Genomic DNA, 23734 nt, shown 5'->3' with positions numbered 1-23734 from the left:
TTTTCACACTGGCCTCTTTAGTCATCGCAGAACCCAGAGAACTGGAGAGCAAGTTACCCTTGAACTTGAAGAAGAACAAAAAAAGCAGATAATGATCAAGAATGCATTTTAGGTAATGGATTTTATAATTGCATTTGTCTGCAATATTTAAGTTCATTCACACAGGCTGGTTTGAAGTGGGTACGGTGAATAATGCTGGTAATCAAACATTTAATTTGAGGCACCATTGAATTAGATCCTTGGAGCTCATCTGAATCATGAAAGTGAGTGTCAGGGCAAATGTCAGTCCTCTAAAGCTGCATTGTTAGATGACTATAATTTAAGCCATCTGCATTGTTGGCAGCAATCCTCAGATGAGTCTCAAAGGAGTATGAAAGAGGAAATTGAGGGCAGGGGGATCATGAGTCGAAAATAAATCCCGAGATCTCAGTGAGCAGCAGGGGACATTTCTGCTTCTCTCATCTCCATGTGAAAACCATTTTAACAGACTGCTATTGATTGGTACTTATTTATTAAGACTATGTCAATAAGGAAACTCATCGTCTGTTAACAGCAGCATCAACGATGGAAAAGAATTTTAAAATGGGTGTGAGGCCACTATCCACATACACATAATGAAAGAGCCTGCACCTGCTGAAGGAAGCTGGCAGCAATGTCTAACAATCGTCCACTCAGTCAGGGAAGTGGTCTCTTCCAATCATCTTCAGGGTGCAGAGTTTCTCCTTCAGTTCTTCTCTTACACAAAATAGGCAAAATCTAGTTTCTATTCCCAAGGATTTTATACTATATCCTTCTTAAATTAAGCAGCATGTTCTAATTTACTCTAAAACATCCCTAACTTTTTGTTTATGCTAGAGTCACTATTACCTGTGACAGAGTGAAGAAATGTGACACATGATTCAATCTTCAATCATCAGTACATTTCAATGTCCAGAAGATGAAAAAGAGCTCTTTAAGGTTGCTGGGCTCTCTTTAAGTACTTGAACATGATACAACCAGAAAATATCAATGAATCAAGTTACTAAGTATATCAACCAACAAGCATTGTCAAAGGGTAGTACAAAATGAAAAATATATACAAAGCAACACCATAAAGTCGCTGTTGTGTATTGTAACTGTATTTTGTTTTCATTTTTATTCATTCACAGGACGTCAGTGTTATTTACATGACCAGTATTTACTACTTATCACAAGTTAACCTTAAGAACGTTGGAGTCAAAAACTTTTGAACCATTGCAGTCCAATTAATGAGGTTAGAATGAAGAAGAAGTTCTCCTCCTTGGAACAAAAATGGGTGAGCAGCCATTTGACAGATGTATGCAAATGCACAATGGTTTTGGGTAGCAGAAACACGGTGCAGCTGTTCATAATAGTGGTTAATCCAAGAAATGGGGACCCAGTTTAAATATTCTGGAATACAGATACCAGAAATATTCTTTTATTATCCACAGCCATTCATGATTGATACAAATTTCTCATCTAGTAAATTATTTTAGGAGTACTTAGCTTTGTTCCTATCTTGCTGTCTTTGCCAATTAACATATATCATATTATCATTATCGTTAAACTAGGGTTGCTCCCCTAATTTGGCAGATGAAATTTAATGCAGACAAGTCCAAGATTTTGCACTTCGGTAGAACCAACCAATGTTGAACTTATATAATGAACTATAGGGCACTGAGGAGTGTGGTCCATCTATCTAATCCACGCCAAAGCCATTTATATTGCCTACTCCCATTGACATGCACTGAGACCAAAGTCCTCCATAGCCCTACTATTCATGTATTTATCCAAACTTTTCTTAAATATTGAAATCAAGCTTGTATGCACCACTTGTGCTGGCAGCTCATCCCACATTCTCATGACCCTGTGAGTGAAGAAGTTTGCCCTCATGTTCCCCTTACTCCCTTAACCCATGACCTCTGGTTGTAGTCCCACCCAACCTCCATGGTAAAGGCATAATTGCATTTACCCTATCTATACTCCTCATAATTTAATATACCTCTATAAAATCTCCTTTCAACCACCTACATTCTAAAGAATACAGTCCTAACCTGTTCAATTCTCTGCTTATAACTCAGGTCCTCCAGACCCAGCAACATCCTGTAAATGTTCTCCGTACTCTTTCAACCTTAATAACATCTTTCTTGTAGGTAGGTGACCAAAACTGGACACAATACTCCAAATTAGACCTCACTAACATCTTATACAACTTCAACATAACATCACGACTCCTGTACTCAATACATTGATTATGAAGGTCGACGTGCCAAAAGCTTTCTTTGCGACCCTATCTATCTGTGACACCACTATCGATGAATAATGGACCTGTATTCCCAAATCCCTTTGATCTACCCACACTCCTCAGTGCCACTGTGAAAGACCTACCCTGGTTGTTCCTACCAAAGTGTAAAACCTTGCACCTGTCTGCATTAAATTCTATCTGCCATTTTTCAGCCCATTTTTCCAGCTGATACAGGCCCCTCCACAAGGCATGGTAGCCTTCCTCACTGTCCACTACAGCCCCAATCTTGGTGTCATCCACATATTTGCTAATCCAGTTAGCCACACTATCATCCAGATCATTGATATAGGTGACTAACAACAAAGGACCCAGCACCAATCCCTGCAGCACTCCACCAGTCACAGGCCTCGAGTCAGAGAGGTAACCATCTACTTCACTTCTGTTATGTACAATTTATATAAATGCTTTTGACATGAATGGATACAGCACGATTAACATGTTTGTTAATGACAGTAAGGCAGGATGATCTTGATCAGTTCAAGAGAAGGGCCAAGGAATGACAAATGGATATCAAATGAGATAAGTATGAGGTGATTTATTTTGCACATGCAAACTGAGGTAGGATTTATATAGTGAATGTCAGGGTACTGACAAATGAGGTGAAACAGAGGGATATGGAGTACACGTACACAGTTTACTAAAAGTAGTTGCACAAGTAGACAGGTTGAAGAAGGCCTTTAGTGTCATGGTCTCCATCAGTCAAAACATTGAGTTTAAGAATAGGGGCATTATATTGCAGTTATGTAAGTCATTGGAGAGACTGTACTTGGATTACTGTGTGCAGTTTTGATCATAATATTATAGGGTAGACCTTGTCAAGCCAGAGAAGGTGCAGAAGAGATTTATGAGGACACAACTTGAACTTGAAGGCCAAAAGTATAGGGAAGGATTGGCCATGCTGGGTCTTTTTCCTGCAGCACAGGAAAATGAGGGATGACTTGACAGAAGATTATAAAATCATGAGGGATATAGATAAGGTAGGCAGTCATAGTCTTTTCCGTACGATTGGGGAGTCCAAAAGTAAAGGCAGATACAAGATAAGAGGAGAAAGATTTAAAATAGACCCGAGGGGTAACTTATTTGCACAGAAGATAATGAGGGCCTGGGATGAGCTGCCAGAAGAAATGGTCGAGGCAGGTCTAATTGTAACAATTAAAAGACATTTGGATAGTTACTTGGAGGGGAGGAGCTTGGAGGATTACGGGCTGAATGCGGGCATCTGGGACCATCAGAAAGGATGCTGTGGTCAGTGTGGATCAGTTGGACTGAGGGACCTGCTTCCATGCTGTATTACTCTAAATACTTATTGAGCATCTTAATTACTTCATAAATTTAAATTTATCAGAGATGAACCCTAACTAAAATGAACAGTTGATTTAATTAAAATACTCTTTAAGAATAAGTCCACATTAAGAGATTTATGTTCTTATTTTCTAAACATGGCTACTGCTCCCTCCTTCCCCACCCACCTCATAGCATTTGATCATATTCTTAATTACCTCATTAGCCTATTGACCTGATGGTCACTACCATTTATTCCCACAGTAACCCTACTTTCATCATCTTGGAGATATTCTTTCTGCCCTGTCTATCCCTCCCTGCCTTAAAGCTAACTTCTTTTTCTCTCATTCCTAATTCTTATAAAGTGTGTAGTACTTGAATCATTTTTCTTTGCACATATGCTGCTTCACCTGCATTTTCTGCACTCAGTTCTGATTTCCAGGACCTGCAGTTTTTATTCCACTGCCATTGATATTAAGCTTTCCATATGGCCCCCACTAGAAGTCTTATATAGCTTGTCCCATCTGAGGCCTCTTGATCTTTAGAACTCGAGAAGAGAAAATACTATAATAGTGATTAAGATTTTTAGAAGAATCTCCACTGGCTTTTGCAGGAAGTAAAACAGTTACTGTTTCAGATAGAAGTCCTGATGAAAGGCCACACACCTGAAACGTTAACGGTTTCTCCTTCCAGAGGTGCTGCCTGACCTGCAGTGTGTTTCAGTGGTTTCTGCTTTGTTTTCAGATTTTGATTGCTTTTCAGACTTTGATTTTCCTCTGTTCGCTTTTCTCCCAGCCTAACACCTGATCTTTTTGAGTCTCACCACTTGCTGGTTCCTCCAAGATCTGAAGCTCAAAAATATCTGTTTTATCAATATCTGAGCTGGCAGCTAGGATGGTAAGATCAAGAGATGATATTATTTCATCACACAATCATCCCCCTCTCCATTCATTAACGGGCAAGATAATAAACCTACCAATGGCCACAGATTTAAAGATGTGGGATATCCTTGTGTTCTTTTCCTCCTCCAGATTTTTGCAGCTGCATGTTCTTATGTGTACTTTCTCCAGCAAAGAAAAGGAAAGTGTGTTGGCCAGCATCCTGAGTATAATAATAATAATAATAATAAGCAGCATCCGTTAGTCTCATGAGACCATGGATTTGCACCTTGGAAGGTTTCCAGGGCGCAGACCTGGGTAAGGTTGTATGGAAGACCAGCAGTTGCCCATGCTGCAAGTCTCCCCTCTCCACGCCACCGATGTTGTCCAAGGGAAGGGCATTAGGATCCATACAGCTTGGCACCGGTGTCATCGCAGAACAATGTGTGGTTAAATGCCTTGCTCAAGGACTCAACATGCTGCCCCAGCCAAGGCTCAAACTAGCGACCTTCAGATCACTAGACGAACGCCTTAACCACTTGGCTACGTGCCAAGCATACCCAACCATGCTTGGATAATGCAGCAAAATCAAGATTAAGCAACTGCCATGTGTACAAGTTGGTAGTTGTAGGAGTAAAGTTTGCTCTTACTCATCAATATCAAGATGTAATGAGGCATTTGAAAGGTAAAGTGGAGCCCTCATTGTTAAAGATTGTTGGTAAGGGTGACAATAGCTTTAATTGTATTTTATTGAATTGCATAGTAGTTAAAGCTAGAAGTATGATTGATCAGTTGGTCAGTTGAAGAGTAATTCTCTGATCTTACTAATTTATATCAAACCTCTAGTACTTTGCATTAATTCCTAATTTCTTGGTTACTTGTCCAAACTTCACCATTTGTGTAGAGATTCCATGTATCTCCCCTTTGTCATTCTGGCTGTCTTACATCTGGATGCAGCTCTCATATAAAGTGCTGGCTATGAGGCAACAAATGAATGGGGCACAATTGTGTGTCATATCCTCACATCAGTTTTGAAAGACTGAACAAGTTCTTCCCTCAATGTGACCGGAAGTATAAAAACTCCAAAGCCACACTTCCAAATACTTTTCAACGCTGGATAGATTAATCTTGAAAGTAGAAATAGCTAATACTTCAATATGAATACTCAATGTTCTTAACTTCTCCCTTATTTTACTTCATAACAGAAACATGAAAACAATTCTGTGTAAGAATACTAAATATCTATAAAAGAGTAATTGTAATATGATGGTATGTTGACAAAATGATAAGACAGGGGCAGTGAAACTAATCTGAGGTGAGTAAGCAAGGAAACCAGTTTATTTGTATAGCACTTTTCAAATACAAGGCAGTTCAAAGTGCTTTACATGGAGCAAGATATAAAATTCAAACATCAAATTTCAGACAATATACAAGAGAATAAAATCACACAACAAAATAGAAGTTACAGTTCAGGAGATTCTAATTAAAAGCTATAGCGAATAGAAAAGTTTTCAGCTCAATTTAAAACAGTTGAAAGTTGGGGCAGACTTCAGATCCTCTGGAAAGTTATTCCAGATATGTGGAGCATAGTAACAAAAAGCTGCTTCACCATGTTTAGTTTTGACCCTGGGAACAGTAAGCAGACCCGCCCCAGACAACCTGAGAGCTGGGGAAGGTACATAATGCAGCAAGAGATCGGACATGTACTTTGGCCCCAGATCATTCAGTGCTTTATAAACCTGTAGTAATATTTTAAAGTCAATCCTCTGATGGACAGGAAGCCAGTGTAGTGATTGAGAACTGGGGTGATGTGGCCTACTTTCTTGGTCTTAGTGAGGAATCTAGCAGCAGGGTTCTGAATGAGCTGCAGCTCTCTGAGGGAATTTTTACAGAGACCTGTGAAAATGCCATTACAATATTCAAGCCTACTAACATAAATTCATGGACAAGTTTTTCTAGATCTTTCTAAGACATAAGCCCTTTAACTCGTGCTCTATTTTTAAGATGGTAGCAGGCTTAATTTGTAACTATCTTAATGTGGCAGTTAAGATTTAAGTCAGACTCCATCACAACACCAAGATTCCTGGCTTGGTTCGTGGACTGTAACGACTGGGATTCTAAGTGAGCACTGACTTTTCATCTTTCTTTTTTTGGCATCAAAAACAGTTATTTCAGTTTTCTTATTGTTTAACTGGAGGTAATTTTAGCTCATCCAATCAGTGATTTGTTCAAAACAGTTTTGCAGTGATTGTATGGGACCACAGTCACTTGATGACACAGTTATATAAATCTGAGTGTCACTAAATAGCCAACAGCAAAACAACAGCTCTCTTCACAATTCATACAATTTACAACTTCAGGGGAAAATAAATAGGTCTGTACAAAATGACCTCTCAATTTATTGCCGCCCATTTCATGTTTTCACCAGATTAATTTAAAGTAAATTCTCGTCTGAACTTGTAATAGCGCCTAATATACATAAAAGAGTTTTATTTTTCTAAGTTGTTCTATTGATTGTATTGCTTCACATCATCCGTCTGTCACCATGACAAAAACAATGTTCAACTGATATCACTGAGATTTATTTCCTGTGAGATGAACAGATTTAGATTACACTTTCTTTCCTTCAGATTATTGCGTCCATAAAATGTGTTTCGAAGGATATCTAGATTAAAAACAAAGAAAACTCAAAAGAAACAAGCAAATTCAATTAACAATTAACCATTCCTTTGGCACTGTTGGATGAAAATGTGGAACAGCACATTTAATTACAGTCTTGTCATTACTACACAGATCAGAACAATTCTGGAAACCAATTCAACCACACTTTCTCACAACTAAAGAAGGGCAATAAATGCTTTCTTAGCAAGCATTGCCTGGATCCCACACAGGTACTTAGAAAATCACTTTGCAATGACTGTATATTTTTATATAGATCCACAGGTTTTTCTTTCCTCAGTCCAAATTGCATAATTTTAAGAACATAAGAAATAGGAGTAAGAGTAGGCCATATAGCCCACTGAGCCTGCTGCACCATTCACTAAGATTATGGTTGATCTGGCCATGGATTCATCTCTACCTACATCCGACTAATTTTTCACCCTGTCACCTCATTACTTATTTCCTTTATGCACTCTGTTTTCCAAAGGTACTGCTCATGTTGTAGAGCTCAAGGTAGGTCAAAAATTTGGTATCCGTGCATTTTTTTTTAAGGATTAGTGAATTAGATAAAATATTTTTGCCTTGAGACTAGAAATCATCGTGAACAGCAGCGCTGAATAGGGGGTAGCCTATTAGCAGCCAGGTATACGCTCTGCTTGATTTGCTTGTTCATTAATGGAGTCTAGAAAGCTTTGCTGATTTTCAACAATTGATACTACCTAACATGAATTTCATTTAAAATATTTAATGGATGGAGGCCCCCGCAGAATTGCATGCCCATCCTGTCAAAATGAATATCTGAGAGAGTTTACAACTCATTGTATGGGAAAGGACCAAATTGCTTTAAGCTATGAAATCCAGAGATCAATGGGAAATTGCAACTTGTACTTTTAATAAAAGGTAAAAAAAAAACAATAAACACTTGCTCCTAAAATAAATATATCCACTCTGCAAGCACAAATGAAACAAAGGAAAAATATTTTTTACATATGCTGTCAGTAGCAGCAGACACATTTTGTACTTTAACCATATATGTCACAATTTGAGGAAATTAATTCAAATTCAGAACTGAACAAATCTACATGAGAAGGTCACTTTGTCTGATTCTGGCAAATGCTGACAATATGATGCCTGCTTACATCATATTGCAAGCAATATTGGTATCTGGGGAGACAAGAAGGGGTAGCATCTCTGGTGAAGCGACTTGACCCATCATTTCTGGGGCAACTAACTCACTTCTGGTTTTTAAGGGACAATTATCTCTCACCTGTGACTCCAAGTAGCTGCTTGCATATGCTACAGTAGCCACACGCTGGTATATTGCTTTGACAAATGGGCTAAACGAGATGAGGGTAGCCAGCAGGCCTCGTACTCCATTGAGACAGGGACGTTCCTGCCCGCATGCACAGTCAGCTCTGGGGGAGGAGATCAACAGTGAGATCCAATGGCCAGGAAAGCGGTTCTGCAATGCTTCATAGAGACCAAAGGCATGACAAGACACAGAAAAAGTCATGGTCATCCACTGCAACCAAGGAAGACCCCATTTGTGAGGAATACTACTACCTCTGGATCTGGACATCCAAGGCTGAGTGAGTGGAACTGCCCCAGTTCAATGGCTCTTCCTCTTTAAAAACTCTCCCACACAGGTTTCCACTGTCATTGTCAGACACGGCAGACTATCAATTACATAATATGTACATGGTATTTAACACCAAGTTTGATCAGCTTTGGCTTATTTGAAAGGGCATTATTGATCGATACGAAGTTGAATGTAAATAAGAGTCAAAAAAATAAACTTATAGTTAAATGAATGAATCATAATTTTTTTTGAATAATCACTTACTCTTTTTTCACAAGTCAAGGAAGTAACCAAAATAACCTCTAATTCTTAAGAATTTCTGCTCTCTGAATGAAGTGATCGTGATTAGAACCAGGACATTATATATTTTAAAAAAACAGCAGAATAGGATGGCCTGCCAACAGTGTTTCTGTTAACAATTGCAGTATTCATTGCAATGCATGGAATTCTGGATAATTCTGACCTCAAACCCTGCACTTCCTTGTCTAATAGAGATTTATTTCTGCATGCTACTACAACTGAGGACTAAGGATGAATGACAGCTGCATTTTTAAGTATTTCCTCTAGTCAAGGACAGATACAGTTTTCAGATACATTGCACAACTACTGATGGCTATTATAGCTGAGAAAGGACTAAGAAGTAATTGATTTGACAGCTAGTTCTTTCAGGATAACAGGTTAATTCTTAATGTAAATTATAACCTTTTAAAAATAGAGCAATGGTGTCAGTTGTATTTTGTTTCTTTTGAGAAAAGCTGAACAGCTATATAAAAAAACAAATACCTCTGAAAATGTTCTTTTGTAATCATGGTGATGTCTCCTTTATATTGTTGCCATATTTAGGTAAAAATAGTCTAAAATCCTTGAATAATAATAGTATGGAAGGCAGCATAGCAACCAGCATATTTTTCAAACATAAAACCAGTGCAACAGTCTGTCAAAGAATAGCACATATAGTTTATCAGCAATGAGCTCTGCGTTCAGTTTTCAATTCGTCTTTGAACTGACTCTTTGCAGACAACCTTCATAGCCATCTGCCTAAGGTTTTAACATAGTGGATCTGATACCAATGACTCAGTCTGTGCCATGGAGCAATCAGTTATATGTTGGTTAAACTCCTAAAATCTATGAATGGTTAATTCCTTCTGATTATTTGTAGGTCATTAGCTATGTTTCTAACTGACGCATATGTATTTAAAACTTGTGTATGATGCAACTTCCTTTACTGACACACACAATAGCTGAATGTACAGTAGTCCAGTATGTGGTACTGTTCTGGATATGACAGCAATGATATAATTGCTACTGCAATTACTGGGAACATTATTCTTATAATTAAATTGTGTGGCCAATATGAGTACCAGTTGAACTCATTATTCAGCAGACTTAACGAATTTATGCCAAATTGCCAAATTCAACACTAAACTTATTTCATGTGTGTCACAAAACAAGTATAACTATCATCAAAGTTTACAATCCATGGTTAGTAACGCTATTGCTTGTGATTGAAAACCACGCTTTGTAAAAGGGGCCATGAACCTGCCAGATTGTTGTGTAATCACAGCTGGTTCAGCAATACAATTTAAAGATAAAGCAGGTTCCTACTCACTGTTGCCTACATATGACTCCAGTCCCATAGCAAGACACTTCGCCTTCAAACTGCCTCTTCAGTGACCTCCGCACTATTTGGTGATTGAAAAGCCAACAACATTTGATACCACAGGTAACTGTGCAGGCCAGGTTGTTTGGTGTATTTAAGGCTGAAATTGATAGGTTCTTGATTGGACACAACATCAAAGGTTATGGGGAGAAGGGCAAGAAATGGGATTGAGGAGGGGAAAAAGGGATCAGCCATGATTGAATGGTGGAGCAGAAGTGGGGATGTTCACAGATGACTGCACAATGTTCTGCACCATTCGTGACTCCTCAGATTGTGAAACAGTTCATGCCCAAATGCAGCAGGACCTGGACAATATCCAGCCTTGGGCTAACAACTGGCAAGTAAGATCTGAGCCATGCAAGTGCCTGGCAATGAGCATCTCCAATGAGAGAGGCTCTAACCATTATCCCTTGACATTCAGTGGCATCACCATCACTGAATCCCCTACCATCAACATCCTGGGGGTTACCATTGACAGTAAACTGAACTGGTCTAGCCATATAAACACTGTGGCCACCAGAGCAGGTCAAAAGCTATGAATCCTGCGGCATGTAACTCATTTCCTGACTCTCCAAAGCTTGTCCACCATCTACAAGGCTCAGGTCAGAAGTGTAATGGAATACTTACCACTCGCCTGGATGAATGGAGCTCCATCAACACTCAAGAAGTTTGACACCATCCAGTACAAGGCAGCCCACTTGACTGGTACCCCTTCCACAAGCATCCAATCCCTCCACCATCGATGAACAGTTGCAGCAGTGTGTACTATCTACAAGATGCACTGCAACAACTCACCAAAGTTCCTAAGGCAGCACCTTCCAGACCCACAATTCCCTCCCTAACAGCACTGTGGGTGTACCTACACCTCAGGGACTGCAACGGTTCAAGAAGGCAGCTCATCACCACCTTTTCAAGGGCAACCAGGGATGAGCAATAAATGATGGCTTAGCTGCCGATGCCCACGTCCTGTAAATGAATAAATTAAAAAAGACTTGTTGGGCCAAATGGTCTAATTCTGTTCCTATGTCTTATGGTCTTACATCTGAGGACAGCCAGGAAAGGGCAGCAAATAACAGTCTTGACAGTGAGTGAGATCCAATCATAAATTAGAAAAACAAAACCACAAGCAACTACATTCGAGTATCCAGGAATTTCTAACATGGCCTGACACTAGGTATGGATACCAGTGTGGAGCTATCACGTAAAATAGTGAAAAGAAGCGTTCGGAGTAAGATATCAGTAAACGTGCGAAGAAACTGAGTGTTAGGGTATCTCAGGAAAAAGTAACAAGCTCAGATAGCTCCTTGACAAACTAAACATAACTCAGTGTGTTAAGCAGAACTAAGGATCATGGCGAGATACAGAACAGGAGAAACATCAATTCAGATAAGAATACTCCTGTAAAGGAAGCTCCTCTATTTTTAGAAGTAACTAGAATAAATATCTGTTTGATATTGAACAGCTGGTGAAACATGTTTCTGCAGAAAGAAAATAGCCCCTAATAGTTTCCATTTTGGAGGTTATAAGTTAACAGCAGGTGTGAAGGCACTTACAGCAATATTTGTAACAAACTAGAGTTTGTACTGAATTCAGAATAAACAATATATTTTAGGCAAAAAAAACCTAAATATATTAGTTCAAACTCAAGTATTTAATGTTAATGTTTCCAAAAAAAGGCACAAAGAGATGGACAATTGGGTGTGTTCAATAACTGCTGGCTTTTCCTCTGATTCCTACATATTGAATAATGAATCATCTTCATGGGAAAATAGAACTTGCTGATGAGGAAGGTAGCAATCTGAATTTAATAAGTATAATGATAGGGAAGGGGAATGCAGGTGGAAAAAGAATTGTAACAGCTCTTTAAAAATAAAGCCTATGAGGCTTTCAATGGCAAATTTCACAAGTAGGATCTGAGGCAGGCGTTAGAAGTCAGAGATATAGCAAAGTGATTAAAATCCCATTGAGAAGTTAAACAGCTCACAAAGATCTCAAGCAAAATTTTGAAGCAGTTATTTGTACTTTTATTCCTTTCTGGGAAATTCCCCTACCATGCAGCACAGTAGCGTATTGGTTAGCGCAACCTGATTACAGTACTGGCGACACAGGTTCAAATCCTGCTGCTGCCTGTAAGGGGCTTGTACGTTCTCCCTGTGACTGTGTGAGTTTCCTCTGTGTGATCTGGTTTTCTCCCACAGTCCAAAGACGTACTGGTTGGTAGGTTAATTGATCATTACATATTATCCTGTGATTAGGCTCAGAATAGATCAAGGGATTACTGGGTGACACAGCTCAAAGGGCCAGAAGGGCCTTTTCTTTACCATATCTCAATAATTAGATAATAATAATTCAATAATTAAATTCCCATTGCTGGCACAGTGAGTTTTTTTTTGTTTAACCCTAAAAACACTCAAAAATGGTAACAGTGAGTCTCCTTCTTAAATCACTGGAATATCTTTTTCTATCTTGATATATATGAATAAATGGCAAGGCCAGGCAGACTGGTCAAGAATCAGGTATTCATTCACATCCTCCCCTATAAGATGCTCATGAACCAGCAGGGCTTAGAAATTGGTATATTATTGCCACATGTACTGAGGAGCAAAGAAAGATCTACCTTGCATATTGTCTATGCAGATCAATTCCTTGCCAGAGTGCATCGAGGGAGTACAAGATAAAAATAATAACAGAATGCAAAATAAATTGTTTCAGTTACAGACAAAATGAAGTGTTACCGTTACTGTGAAGGTGCAGTGTATGTAGACAATAAGGTGCAAGCAATAATGATGGTACCATTCAATAGTCTTGTAACAGCAGGACGAAAGCTGTTTTTCAGCATTGTGTCATGTTCTTTCAGTCTTTTACCTGATGGGACTGGAAAGATGGGAAAATGTACGGGGCAAGAGGAGTCTTTGATTATGCTCGCTCCTTTGCTCAGGTAATGAGAAGTGTAGACAAAGTCCATGGAGAGGAGGTTAGGTTCTGTGATGTGCTCAGCTGTGTCTACAACTCCCTGCAACTCCTTGCAGTCATGGGTAGAGCAATTGTCATAACAAATTGTGATGCATCTACTCAAGTTGCTTTCTATAGTGCATCAGTTAAAAATCAGAGAAGGTCAAAGGCTCATGCCAAATTACTTTAGCCTCATGAGGAACTAGAGGCACAGGTGAGATTTTTTGGCCATGGCATCTATATGGTTGGATCAGGACAGGATGCTGGTCATGTTCACGCCTAGAAACTTGAAGCGTTCAACCCCCTCAAGCTCAACACTGGTGATGCAAACTGCCTCCCTTCTGGAAGTCAATGACTAACCCTTACCCCATCTTCCCACTGCTTTAACTTCCAGCACATGATTCTCTGCAACTTCTGCCATCTTCAACAGACCCCCATTCTCCATTTGCCACAGGGATCACACTCTCCATGATTCCCTTGTCCATTTGTCTCTCCCCACTATAGATAGGGAGACCACTTTGTAGAGCACCTTTACACCACCCACACAAGCAGAATTTCCTGCTGGCTAACCATTTTGATTCCACTGCTCAGACCCATGCTCAGGTTGGAGGCGCAACATCTCATAGTCCATCTGGGTAGTTTCCAATCTGACACTAATTTCTCTACTGTCTGGCAATTTCTTCCCCCTTACCCTTCTCTCTTTTACTATCCTAATTCTGGCTCGCCTCTTTTCTTTTCCTCACCTGTCTCTCACCTCCACCTGTGCCCCTCTTCCTTCCCTTTCTCCCATGGTCCACTTTCCTCTCCTATCAGATTCCTCCTTCTTATCCTTTACCTTTTCCACCTATCACCTCCCAGCTTCTCACATACCCCTCTCTCTTGTCCACCTACCTTCCTTCTCACCTGGTTTTATGGATCAGCATCTAGCTTGTACTCGCTTCCGTCCCCTTCTCCACCTTCTTATTCTGGCATCTTCCTCCTTTCATTTCAGTCCTGTTTATGTGTATTACTCTGGTTTTCCAGCATCTGCAAAACCTTTTTGTGCTTACGACCAGCTTTTCTGTTCTGCTGACACTGAGGGTAAAATTGTCGCGACATCATGTCACTATGCTCTCTATCTCTTTTCTGTACTCAGAATCATCATTAATTGAGATGCAGCCCACTGTGGGAGGTATCATCTTCAAACCTGTAGATGGAGTTAGAGCAGAATCAATCTTGGGTATACTGGGAGTAGATCAGGAGTTCGAGGATACTGCCTTGTGAGGCACCAGTGTTGAGGATAATAGTGGCAGAGGTTTTCTCCCTATCCTTACTGATTGCGATCTGTTATCAGGAGGTTGAGAATTTAGCTGCAAAGGTTTGAGTCCCAGGTTTAGGAGTTAGCAGATGGATTTAGATGAATTTGTTTGGAATTATTGTATTGAAGGTGGAAACATAGTCAATAAACACGAGTCTGACATAGGTGTCTTTATTGTCCAGATGCTTTCATAGACCTGCTTCAGCAGCAGGCAAATTGCAATGGATCAAAGTTGTCTCGAAGGATGAAGTTAATGTGGGTCATGACCAGCCTCTCGAAGCACTTCATAATAATGGATGCCAGAGCCACGGGGCAGCAGTCATTAACACATGTTCCTTTGTTTTTCTTAGATATCAAGATGATGGCGGTCTTCTTAAACCAGGTGGGAACCTCAGAATGAAGCATGGAAAGATTGAAAGTGTCTGCAGTTGTATGTAAAAATACCCCCCACCAGCCAATGTATGCAGGACACTGTCCAGGTGTTCACTCTCAGAACTTTGTCAACTCTCCAGTTGACTGCTCTTATGCCTGCAATGTTGACTGTTGGTTCAGGTTCACTTGAGGCTATGCGTAGTGACATTCCAACTCCTATTCAAAAGTGCAAATTTGTTTTGTAACCCGTTAGATCAGGTAGGCCCTGCCACAACTGGCTGCTGGTCTGGACTCAGTTTTGAACTAAAATTGTTGCTTTGCAAAGCTGGTTAACTTTACAGAGGTTGCATATCTATTTCTTATTCTAGTCAGTTTACATTTGCATTTCATAATGTCACTAGCCTTATAATTCTAAGTAAAATTAATTACACAAATTTAAATTCTACTGTTAATTGTTTTTTACAATGATTGATATGCTTGTATTTAAACTTCTGAAAATTCACTTGTTACATACCAATGCATTGGACTTTGTTTTCCCTTACATTCTGTTCATTGTCATGGCGACTGAGAATCTAGAGAAGCCAAACACTATTGGGAAAACACCGAACTTGATATGTAGTTATTGTCACATTGGGATATGCTGTCATCAGTTGAATCAGTATAATTCCTGTCTCCATAGGCACAGCCACTGACAGAATCCATGATGTATGCACTGATGCTTGTGAGGAGTTGTTTAATCATGTTCAGTTAAGCATGTGCTTTGCAACTGAATATGTTGAAGCTATTCATGCTCTGTTCCTAGCCCAGTTGATTAGATTCATCCACTTTGAATAAAAAAAATTGTATACAAAATATACACTCCGAGGCCAATTTATTAAGTACACTTGTAAACCTGGTCATTAGTGCAAATATCCAATCAGACAATCATATGGCAGTAATGCAATGCATAATAACATGCAGACATGGCCAAGAGGGTTCAGTTGTTTTTCAGACTAAACATCAGCATGGGGAAGAAAACTAAATGAGTTTGACCATGGAATAATTGGTGCCAGACATGGTGGTTTGTCTAACTCCTGAGATTTTCACACAACTGTCCCTAGAGTTTACAGAAAATGGTGCAAAAAACGAAAAAAAAAATCCAGTGAATAACAGTTCTGTGGGCAAAAAATGCTTTGTTAATGAGAGAGATTAGAGGAGAATGGTCAGACTGGTTCAAGCTGACAGGAAGGCAACAGTTACTGCAATAATCGTGTGTTACAACAGAGGTGCACAGAAGAACATCGCTAAATGCACAACACATCAAACCATGAAGATATTGCGCTACAGCAGCGGAAGACCATAAACATGCACTCAGTGGTGACTTCGTTGCATACAGGTGGTACCAAGCTCAAGATCATGATTTAGTTGTTTTTTTAAGTTCATAGAAATGGGCTTGGGATCAGAAATGGAGTTAGAGATCAAATTAGGGTTTAGAGACTGTGATGTGGAAAAATTAGAGGCTAGATTAGGGGTTAGGGATAGGAAAGTGGAAGAGTTCAAGGTCAGGCCTCTGTTCCACACTCCTAGTTCTGTGGTAGAAGTCACAGGACCAAAAGACCACAAGATATAGGAGCAGAAGTAGGCCATTCAGCCCATCGAGTCTGCTCCACCATTCAATCATGGGCTGATCCACTTCATCCAATCATCTCCACTCCCCTGCTTTCACTCTGTACCCTTTGATGCCCTGGCTAATGAAGAACCTATCTATCTCTGCCTTAAATACAACCAATGACTTAACCTCTACAGCCGCTCATGGCAACAAATTCCACCCTCTGACTAAAGTAATTCCTCCACATCTCAGTTCTAAAAGGATGTCCTTAATTCTGAAGTCGTGCCCTCTTGTCCTAGAATCCCCTACCACAGGAAATAACTTTGCCATATCTAATCTGTTCAGGCCTTTTAACATTCGGAATGTTTCTATGACATCCCCCCCTCATTCTCCTGAACTCCAGGGAATATTGCCCAAGAGCTACCAGACGTTCCTCATATGGTAACCTTTTCATTCCTGGAATCGTTCTCATGAATCTTATCTGAACCCTCTCCAATGTCAGTACATCCTTTCTAAAATAAGGAGCCCAAAACTGCACACAATACTCCAAGTCCTGCAACATGGATGAGTAACAAAGGTAATCTACAGTCTAGTCGCCCAGTCTCCGCTTGAAGGCCAGTGATGTGGATGGGTGATGAAGGGCATCCACAGTCCAGGCCTCCAATCCGCACTCAAAGGACAGTGACCAGTAGACACAAGGAGCACGGGTAACAGTCAGTTGGCATGCCCAGACAAGAGCCTGGAATTCTGGGTCCTGTGTAATGAAAATTATTTTTAAAATTATTCTGTGTTCTTTTTTGATTCAGCTCAGGGCATTCACATATGTATTGACAAACAAAGGAGACACTGCACCCATGTTAAACTACATTATTAGAACTAGTACAAATGTTTTCAGTAGTGGCAATACAGAAATCAAAATAATATTTATTATCCACTAAATGAGCTGATATGCAGAATGCCGACAAACTTTCACAGCCTTTTTTTTCTCTCTCTCTCTCTAACTCTGACTTGACATACTCTAACTCTCTCAATGTACTTATCCTTATTTTCTCCAACTCTTAGCACGAGTACAGGTCGTGACCTAATCTTAGACAAAACTCTCTCCTGCACAAAGAAAGTGCCCCAGTTTTATACCCTTTAAGGTTCCTTCAAAGCATAACATCATTATTAACCCAATACTTTTCTAGCCCTTGTTGGTACAAGCTGCACACCCTTATTTCTTACATCCATCATCCCAGAACCACATGTTTTTCACAATTATCCACTATTATGTCTGTAGACATGGACTCCCTTAGCTTTCTCAAAACATTGCTATGGACTAGAGAGGCTTGCTAGAGAGGCTCCGGTGGATTTAAACTAGGTACGAGGGGGGAGAGGAACCAGAGTATAGGAACAGATGTAGAGAAGGAGGAGGGAAAAGAAAATAGTAAAGTTGTTAGCACCGTTAGTGATAAACAGAGAGTAAGAGGTGGAAAATTTCTTAAATGCGTTTATTTTAATGCTAGGATCATTTTAAGAAAGGTGGATGAGCTCAAAGCATGGATTGATACCCAGAAGTATGATGTGGTAGCTATTAGTGAAACATGGTTACAGGAGGGGTGTGATTGGCAACTAAATATTCCTGGATTTAATTGCTTCAGGTGTGAAAGAAGCAGAGGGACAAGAGGGGGAGGTGTTGCACTGCTTGCCAGAGAAAATATTACAGCGGTGCTCTGGCAGGTTAGATTAGAGGCCTCGTCTAGGGAGGCTATTTGGGTGGAATTGAGGAATGGGAAAGGTGTAGTAAATCTTATGGGGGTGTATTATAGACCACCAAATGGAGAGCGAGAATTAGAGGAGCAAATTTGTAAGGAGAGAGCAGATATTTGTAGTCAGCACAAGGTTGTGATTGTGGGAGATTTTCAATTTTCCATACATAGACTGGGAAGCCCATACTGTAAAAGGGCTGGATAGTTTGGAGTTTGTAAAATGTGTGCAGGATAGTTTTTTGCAGCAATACATAGAGGTACCAACGAGAGAAGGAGCAATGTTGGATCTCCTGTTAGGGAATGAGATAGGTCAGGTGACGGAGGTTTGTATTGGGGAGCACTTCGGGTCCAGTGATAACAATGCTATTAGTTTCAATATAGTTATGGAGAAGAATAGTTCTGGAGCCAGGGTTGAGATTTTTGATTGGAGAAAGGCTAACTTTGAGGAGGTGCGAAAGGATTTAGAAGGAGTGGATTGGGATTATTTGTTTTATGGGAAGAATGTAATAGAGAAATGGAGGTCATTTAAAAGTGAAATTTTGAGAGTACAGAATCTTTATGTTCCTGTTAGGTTGAAAGGAAAGGTTAATCGTTTGAGACAGCCAAGGTTTTCAAGGGATATTGGAAACTTGGTTCGGAAAAAGAGAGATATCTACAGAAAAATATAGGCAGCATGGAGTAAATGAGGTGCTCGAGGAATATAAAGAATGTAAAAAGAATCTTAAGAAAGAAATTAGAAAAGCTAAAAGATGATACAAGGTTGCTTTGGCAATTAAGGTGAAAATAAATCCCAAGGGTTTCTACCGTTATATTAATAGCAAAAGGATAGTGAGGGATAAAATTGGTCCCTTAGAGAATCAGAGTGAACAGCTATGTATGGAGCCAAAATAGATGGGGGAGATTCCAAACAATTTCTTTTCTTCGCAAACAACAGGAATTCTGCAGATGCTGGAAATTCAAGCAACACACATCAAAGTTGCTGGTGAACGCAGCAGGCCAGGCAGCATCTATAGGAAGAGGCGCAGTCGACGTTTCAGGCCGAGACCCTTCGTCAGGACTAACTGAAGGAAGAGTGAGTAAGGGATTTGAAAGCTGGAGGGGGAGGGGGAGATGCAAAATGATAGGAGAAGACAGGAGGGGGAGGGATGGAGCCGAGAGCTGGACAGGTGATAGGCAGAAGGGGATACGAGAGGATCATGGGACAGGAGGTCCAGGAAGAAAGACGGGGGGGGGGGGTGACCCAGAGGATGGGCAAGAGGTATATTCAGAGGGACAGAGGGAGAAAAAGGAGAGTGAGAGAAAGAATGTGTGCATAAAAAAGAGTAACAGATGGGGTACGAGGGGGAGGTGGAGCCTAGCAGAAGTTAGAGAAGTCAATGTTCATGCCATCAGGTTGGAGGCTACCCATACGGAATATAAGGTGTTGTTCCTCCAACCTGAGTGTGGCTTCATCTTTACAGTAGAGGAGGCCGTGGATAGACATGTCAGAATGGGAATGGGATGTGGAATTAAAATGTGTGGCCACTGGGAGATCCTGCTTTCTCTGGCGGACAGAGCGTAGATGTTCAGCAAAGCGGTCTCCCAGTCTGCGTTGGGTCTCACCAATATATAAAAGGCCACATCGGGAGCACCGGACGCAGTATATCACCCCAACCTTTTATATATGGATCTGTACATATGTATGTTGAGTTCGGATCCTGCCAGTAAAGGACCATGAAACCTAGCTCCCGTCTCCAGCATTTTTATTAATAGCATTGTTGTGTAACCAGGCCACATAGACAACAAATTGGCAATGAGGTTAATGAACCTACATCTGATTGGATTGCTGGGTTTTAGTTGATAACAACACTCAAAGGAAGAGTGCAAGGAACGAGCCAAGTAGTGGGAGAAAGAGGCAGAGCGAGGCCGCTAGTCCAAAAGGAAGCAGGAGCACGACCGGGGTCAGGAACGTCGGGAGACCAAGAGACACAGTCAGTGCCGCAGCAAATCCAACCAAGACCACAGCCGGCGCTGACCCCAGGGGCTGAGGGTCTGCCTGACCCAGAAGGGAGATACAAAGGAGCGACACACGCACCTAGATGGAGTGCGCTTGTGGTGTTAGCAAAAAGGACACGCGAGTCAAAAAGAAAACAAGGAGAAAATGGGTCTAAATTAACATAACAAAGATGATGATGATTGGAACCACTATGGCATTTGATAGTGGCATTGAAGACTGGGCAACTTACATTGAGAGATTGGACTTATATTGTGAGGCTAACAATGTTTATGATGAAAAGAAAGCCAGTATTATGGCAACAAAAACATACAGGCTACTACGGAGCCTGTTAACCCCTGAGAAGCCAGCTGACAAAATATTCAAGCAAATAGCAGACACTCTGCAACAGCATTTAAACCCCAAGCCACTGGTCATTGCTGTAAGATTTAAATTTCACAAACTGAATCAGAGCAAAAATGAAAGCATTTCTGAATATTGTGCTGAATTGCGCAAATTATCAGAACATTGTCAATTTGGAGCTGGTCTATTGGACGCATTGAGGGATAGGTTAGTGTGTGGCATGCACTGTGAAACCACACAGAAGCTGCTCCTGGGTGAAAAAGACCTTACATTAGAGAAGGTGCTGAACATTGCAATATCAAAGGAAACAGCAGCATGGGGTGTTTCAGAGATACAACAAAAACCTCTGAAATATGCTACTCATAAAATGTCACTGAACAGAAATGAAGGAAAGAAATGTTACCGTTGTGGGAACATATCACATGACCCTGATGACCATTGGTTTAAAGACAAAGAATGCAGAAACTGTGGCAAACAGGGCCGCATTGGCAGAGTATGAAAAGCTAGTAAACAGCAGAAAAAGGACAAAATACAGAGAAACAAGAAACCCCAGAAAGGAAAATACAACAAGGTACACAAAATGGAAGAAAGCAGTTCTGATGAAAACAACTCAGACAAAAGTGAATTGTTTTGTTTGTAACTTCACAGCGCGAAAGAGACAGCTGATTGAAGCGTAATAAGGATCACTCCACAAGTGGCAGGCGTGAGGCTGAAAATGGAGTTGGACACAGGCTCAGCTTTAACAGTGATCTCTGTACACGAATACAAATGACTGTTTTCTCACATACCTCTGAAATGAACTAAACTACTGCTAAAGACTTACGCAGGACAGAAGGTGTGTCCCGAAGGCTAAATTAAAGTGACAGTGACCCATGGAGGTAAAACACAGCAACTGAACCTCCATGTACTGAAAAATGGAGGACCACCGTTGCTGGGACAGGAATGGCTCAGGAATATCCAGTTGGCTTGGCACACCATCAAGGCTCTAGGTGTGTCAACAAGGGAGGGCAGCTCGTTGGGAAAGATGTCCGCAGCTCTCCTCTCACCCATTGTCAACTATTACAATGACAAGGAGGAGCTAGACAGCATTGACAATGAGGACAAATGCAGTATCCGTGGCCACGACTCAGATGAAGATACAGAAGATGCAAATGAGACAGATATTGCCTATGAGCAGGATGATGAAGACTACCTGGATGTAAAAGAGCAGATGTACCAGGAGAAATTGACATCTCTCAAGAGACAGCTACAGCAGTTACAGGAAGGCACTTTGCAGGAGTATCAGAAAAGGATGAAAAAACTAGGTCAACAATACAAGGAAAGAATATGAAATGCAGAGCTTTTTCTGCAACTGGAAAGGAATTATATTAAAGAGAAGAAAGCAGCAGTGAAGGAATTTGAATTTAAAAAGATTTGAGTTAGAAGAAAAGGAAAAGATGATTGAGAATGAGAGGCTAACAATTGAACTTACAGGAGAGTCTATGGAGGTAAAGCCAATAATGACTAGGAAACTAAGGAGGAGACCTAATGACTCTGCTCCAATTACAGATAAAAAACGAAGACCTGCACCTGCGCAGTTAACAGATGAACAGATAATGGAAGATCTGCAAACTCTCAATAAGCTTAAATCTCCAAGAAGACCAGCATCTCCGTCTTCTCCTGAGCATCTTCCCAGCACTCCTGCTGAATCACCAATCTTCATATCTTCAAAGATATGAAGCATGAATAGAAGATGGAAAGTTATATTACGATAAGAGATGGTGTAATAAAGGTTAGGCCATCTATTTGGAACCTAAGGTGAATATGAAGATTGGCTGTGTAATTAGCTCAGTTGGAACAAATGAGATATGGGTAAGGAAGACAAGTGATAGCACAAAGATGCTTATGTATCTAGGACAGCTGCACAGAGGAGTCTTCATTATACAGAGGCGATCTGCTGCCTAGAGCTGTTAGCAAGTTGGAGGCGAAAATCTTCTTAACTCTTTATGCTCAGAGGTCAACTGTTCATGACTTTTATATGGAAATCTGTATTAAAACAAACAAGTTTATTGACAGACTGAGGAACACACTATTTGAAGACACTTTCCAATGCCATCTCAGTTTTGATGATTGTACATATTTTTAAGAATAACATTAATCTTTTCACGGATTTCACTTTGCTCTCATCATACTTGCAAGTTGGAGGTGACTACACTTTATGCCTGAAACCCGCCAATTTGTGGATTGTTCAATTTATTTCATACAATAGAGTGAAGACCTATTTGCTTCAGTACCGGACAATCTAGAGAAGACCCCCCCACCCCCCAGAGACTTGAGTTTTAAATGGGTCTTAGACCAAAAGTTAAAAAAAAAAGGCTTGTTATAATTCGATATTATTATGTTACTTTGTTATAATTTGATATTATTAAGTTGCTAAGTAAACAAATGGTAGATCTTTAAATGTTAAGGGTAAACATATTTGTTTAGCATAATACCCCAGTAAAAAAAAAGTTGATACACTATAGCCTACATTATAATGTACTGTATAGCCTACATTATGACAAGGGACTACTTTATGTTGTAGTAACACGTCGTTGCATGCATAATTAGGCACATATGGATCTGTATATATGTGTGCTGAGTTCGGATTCTGCCAGTAAAGAATCATGAAACCTAACTCCTGTCTCCAGCATTTTTATTAATAGCATTGTTGTGTAACCAGGCCACATATACAACAAATGACATTTAACTCTTTCCTTACATCCCGTCATCGTCTAGTCCAGGGGTCGATACCAATGATCGGAGCCCAAAGGTCAATTGGTAGTCTGGGAGGTGAAGCAAGAACTGAAGCCCGGAGACTGGAGGACTGTCTATGTACTTGTGTGGCCCCAGCACACCTCTAGGATGTGTTGAATGTTAATGCAAAAAAGCACTGTATGTTTCAATGTTTGTATAATAAATAACTCTGAATCTGAAAATTTGCACCTTTCTTCCAAGTAACGTTCTCATCCAGTTTAGTGTGCAATAACTGGCAAAATCTGCAGTATTATCTTCTTTTTCCTCACCAAAATCAACAAAATATATTGGAAGTAGCTGAGG

At 40.3% G+C, this 23734-nt stretch overlaps 1 long non-coding RNA gene across 1 annotated transcript in view; it reads left to right on the top strand.

Annotated features, from left to right (window-relative positions):
• The window catches only part of LOC134343415 (uncharacterized), a 131166-nt gene extending 107669 nt beyond the window's left edge, over positions 1-23497 (top strand). The window contains exons 2-4 of the long non-coding RNA XR_010017224.1: positions 14964-14995; positions 19256-19393; positions 23414-23497. This is a non-coding gene — a long non-coding RNA (uncharacterized LOC134343415). The remainder of the gene's footprint in view (positions 1-14963; positions 14996-19255; positions 19394-23413) is intronic.
• The last annotated feature ends 237 nt before the right edge of the window (positions 23498-23734 follow it).

The sequence above is a fragment of the Mobula hypostoma genome, chromosome 3, assembly GCF_963921235.1.
Source record: "Mobula hypostoma chromosome 3, sMobHyp1.1, whole genome shotgun sequence".
NCBI lineage: Eukaryota > Metazoa > Chordata > Chondrichthyes > Myliobatiformes > Myliobatidae > Mobula > Mobula hypostoma.
The sequence above is the reverse complement of the archived record's forward strand: the minus strand, read 5'-3'. Positions and strand labels throughout refer to the sequence as shown.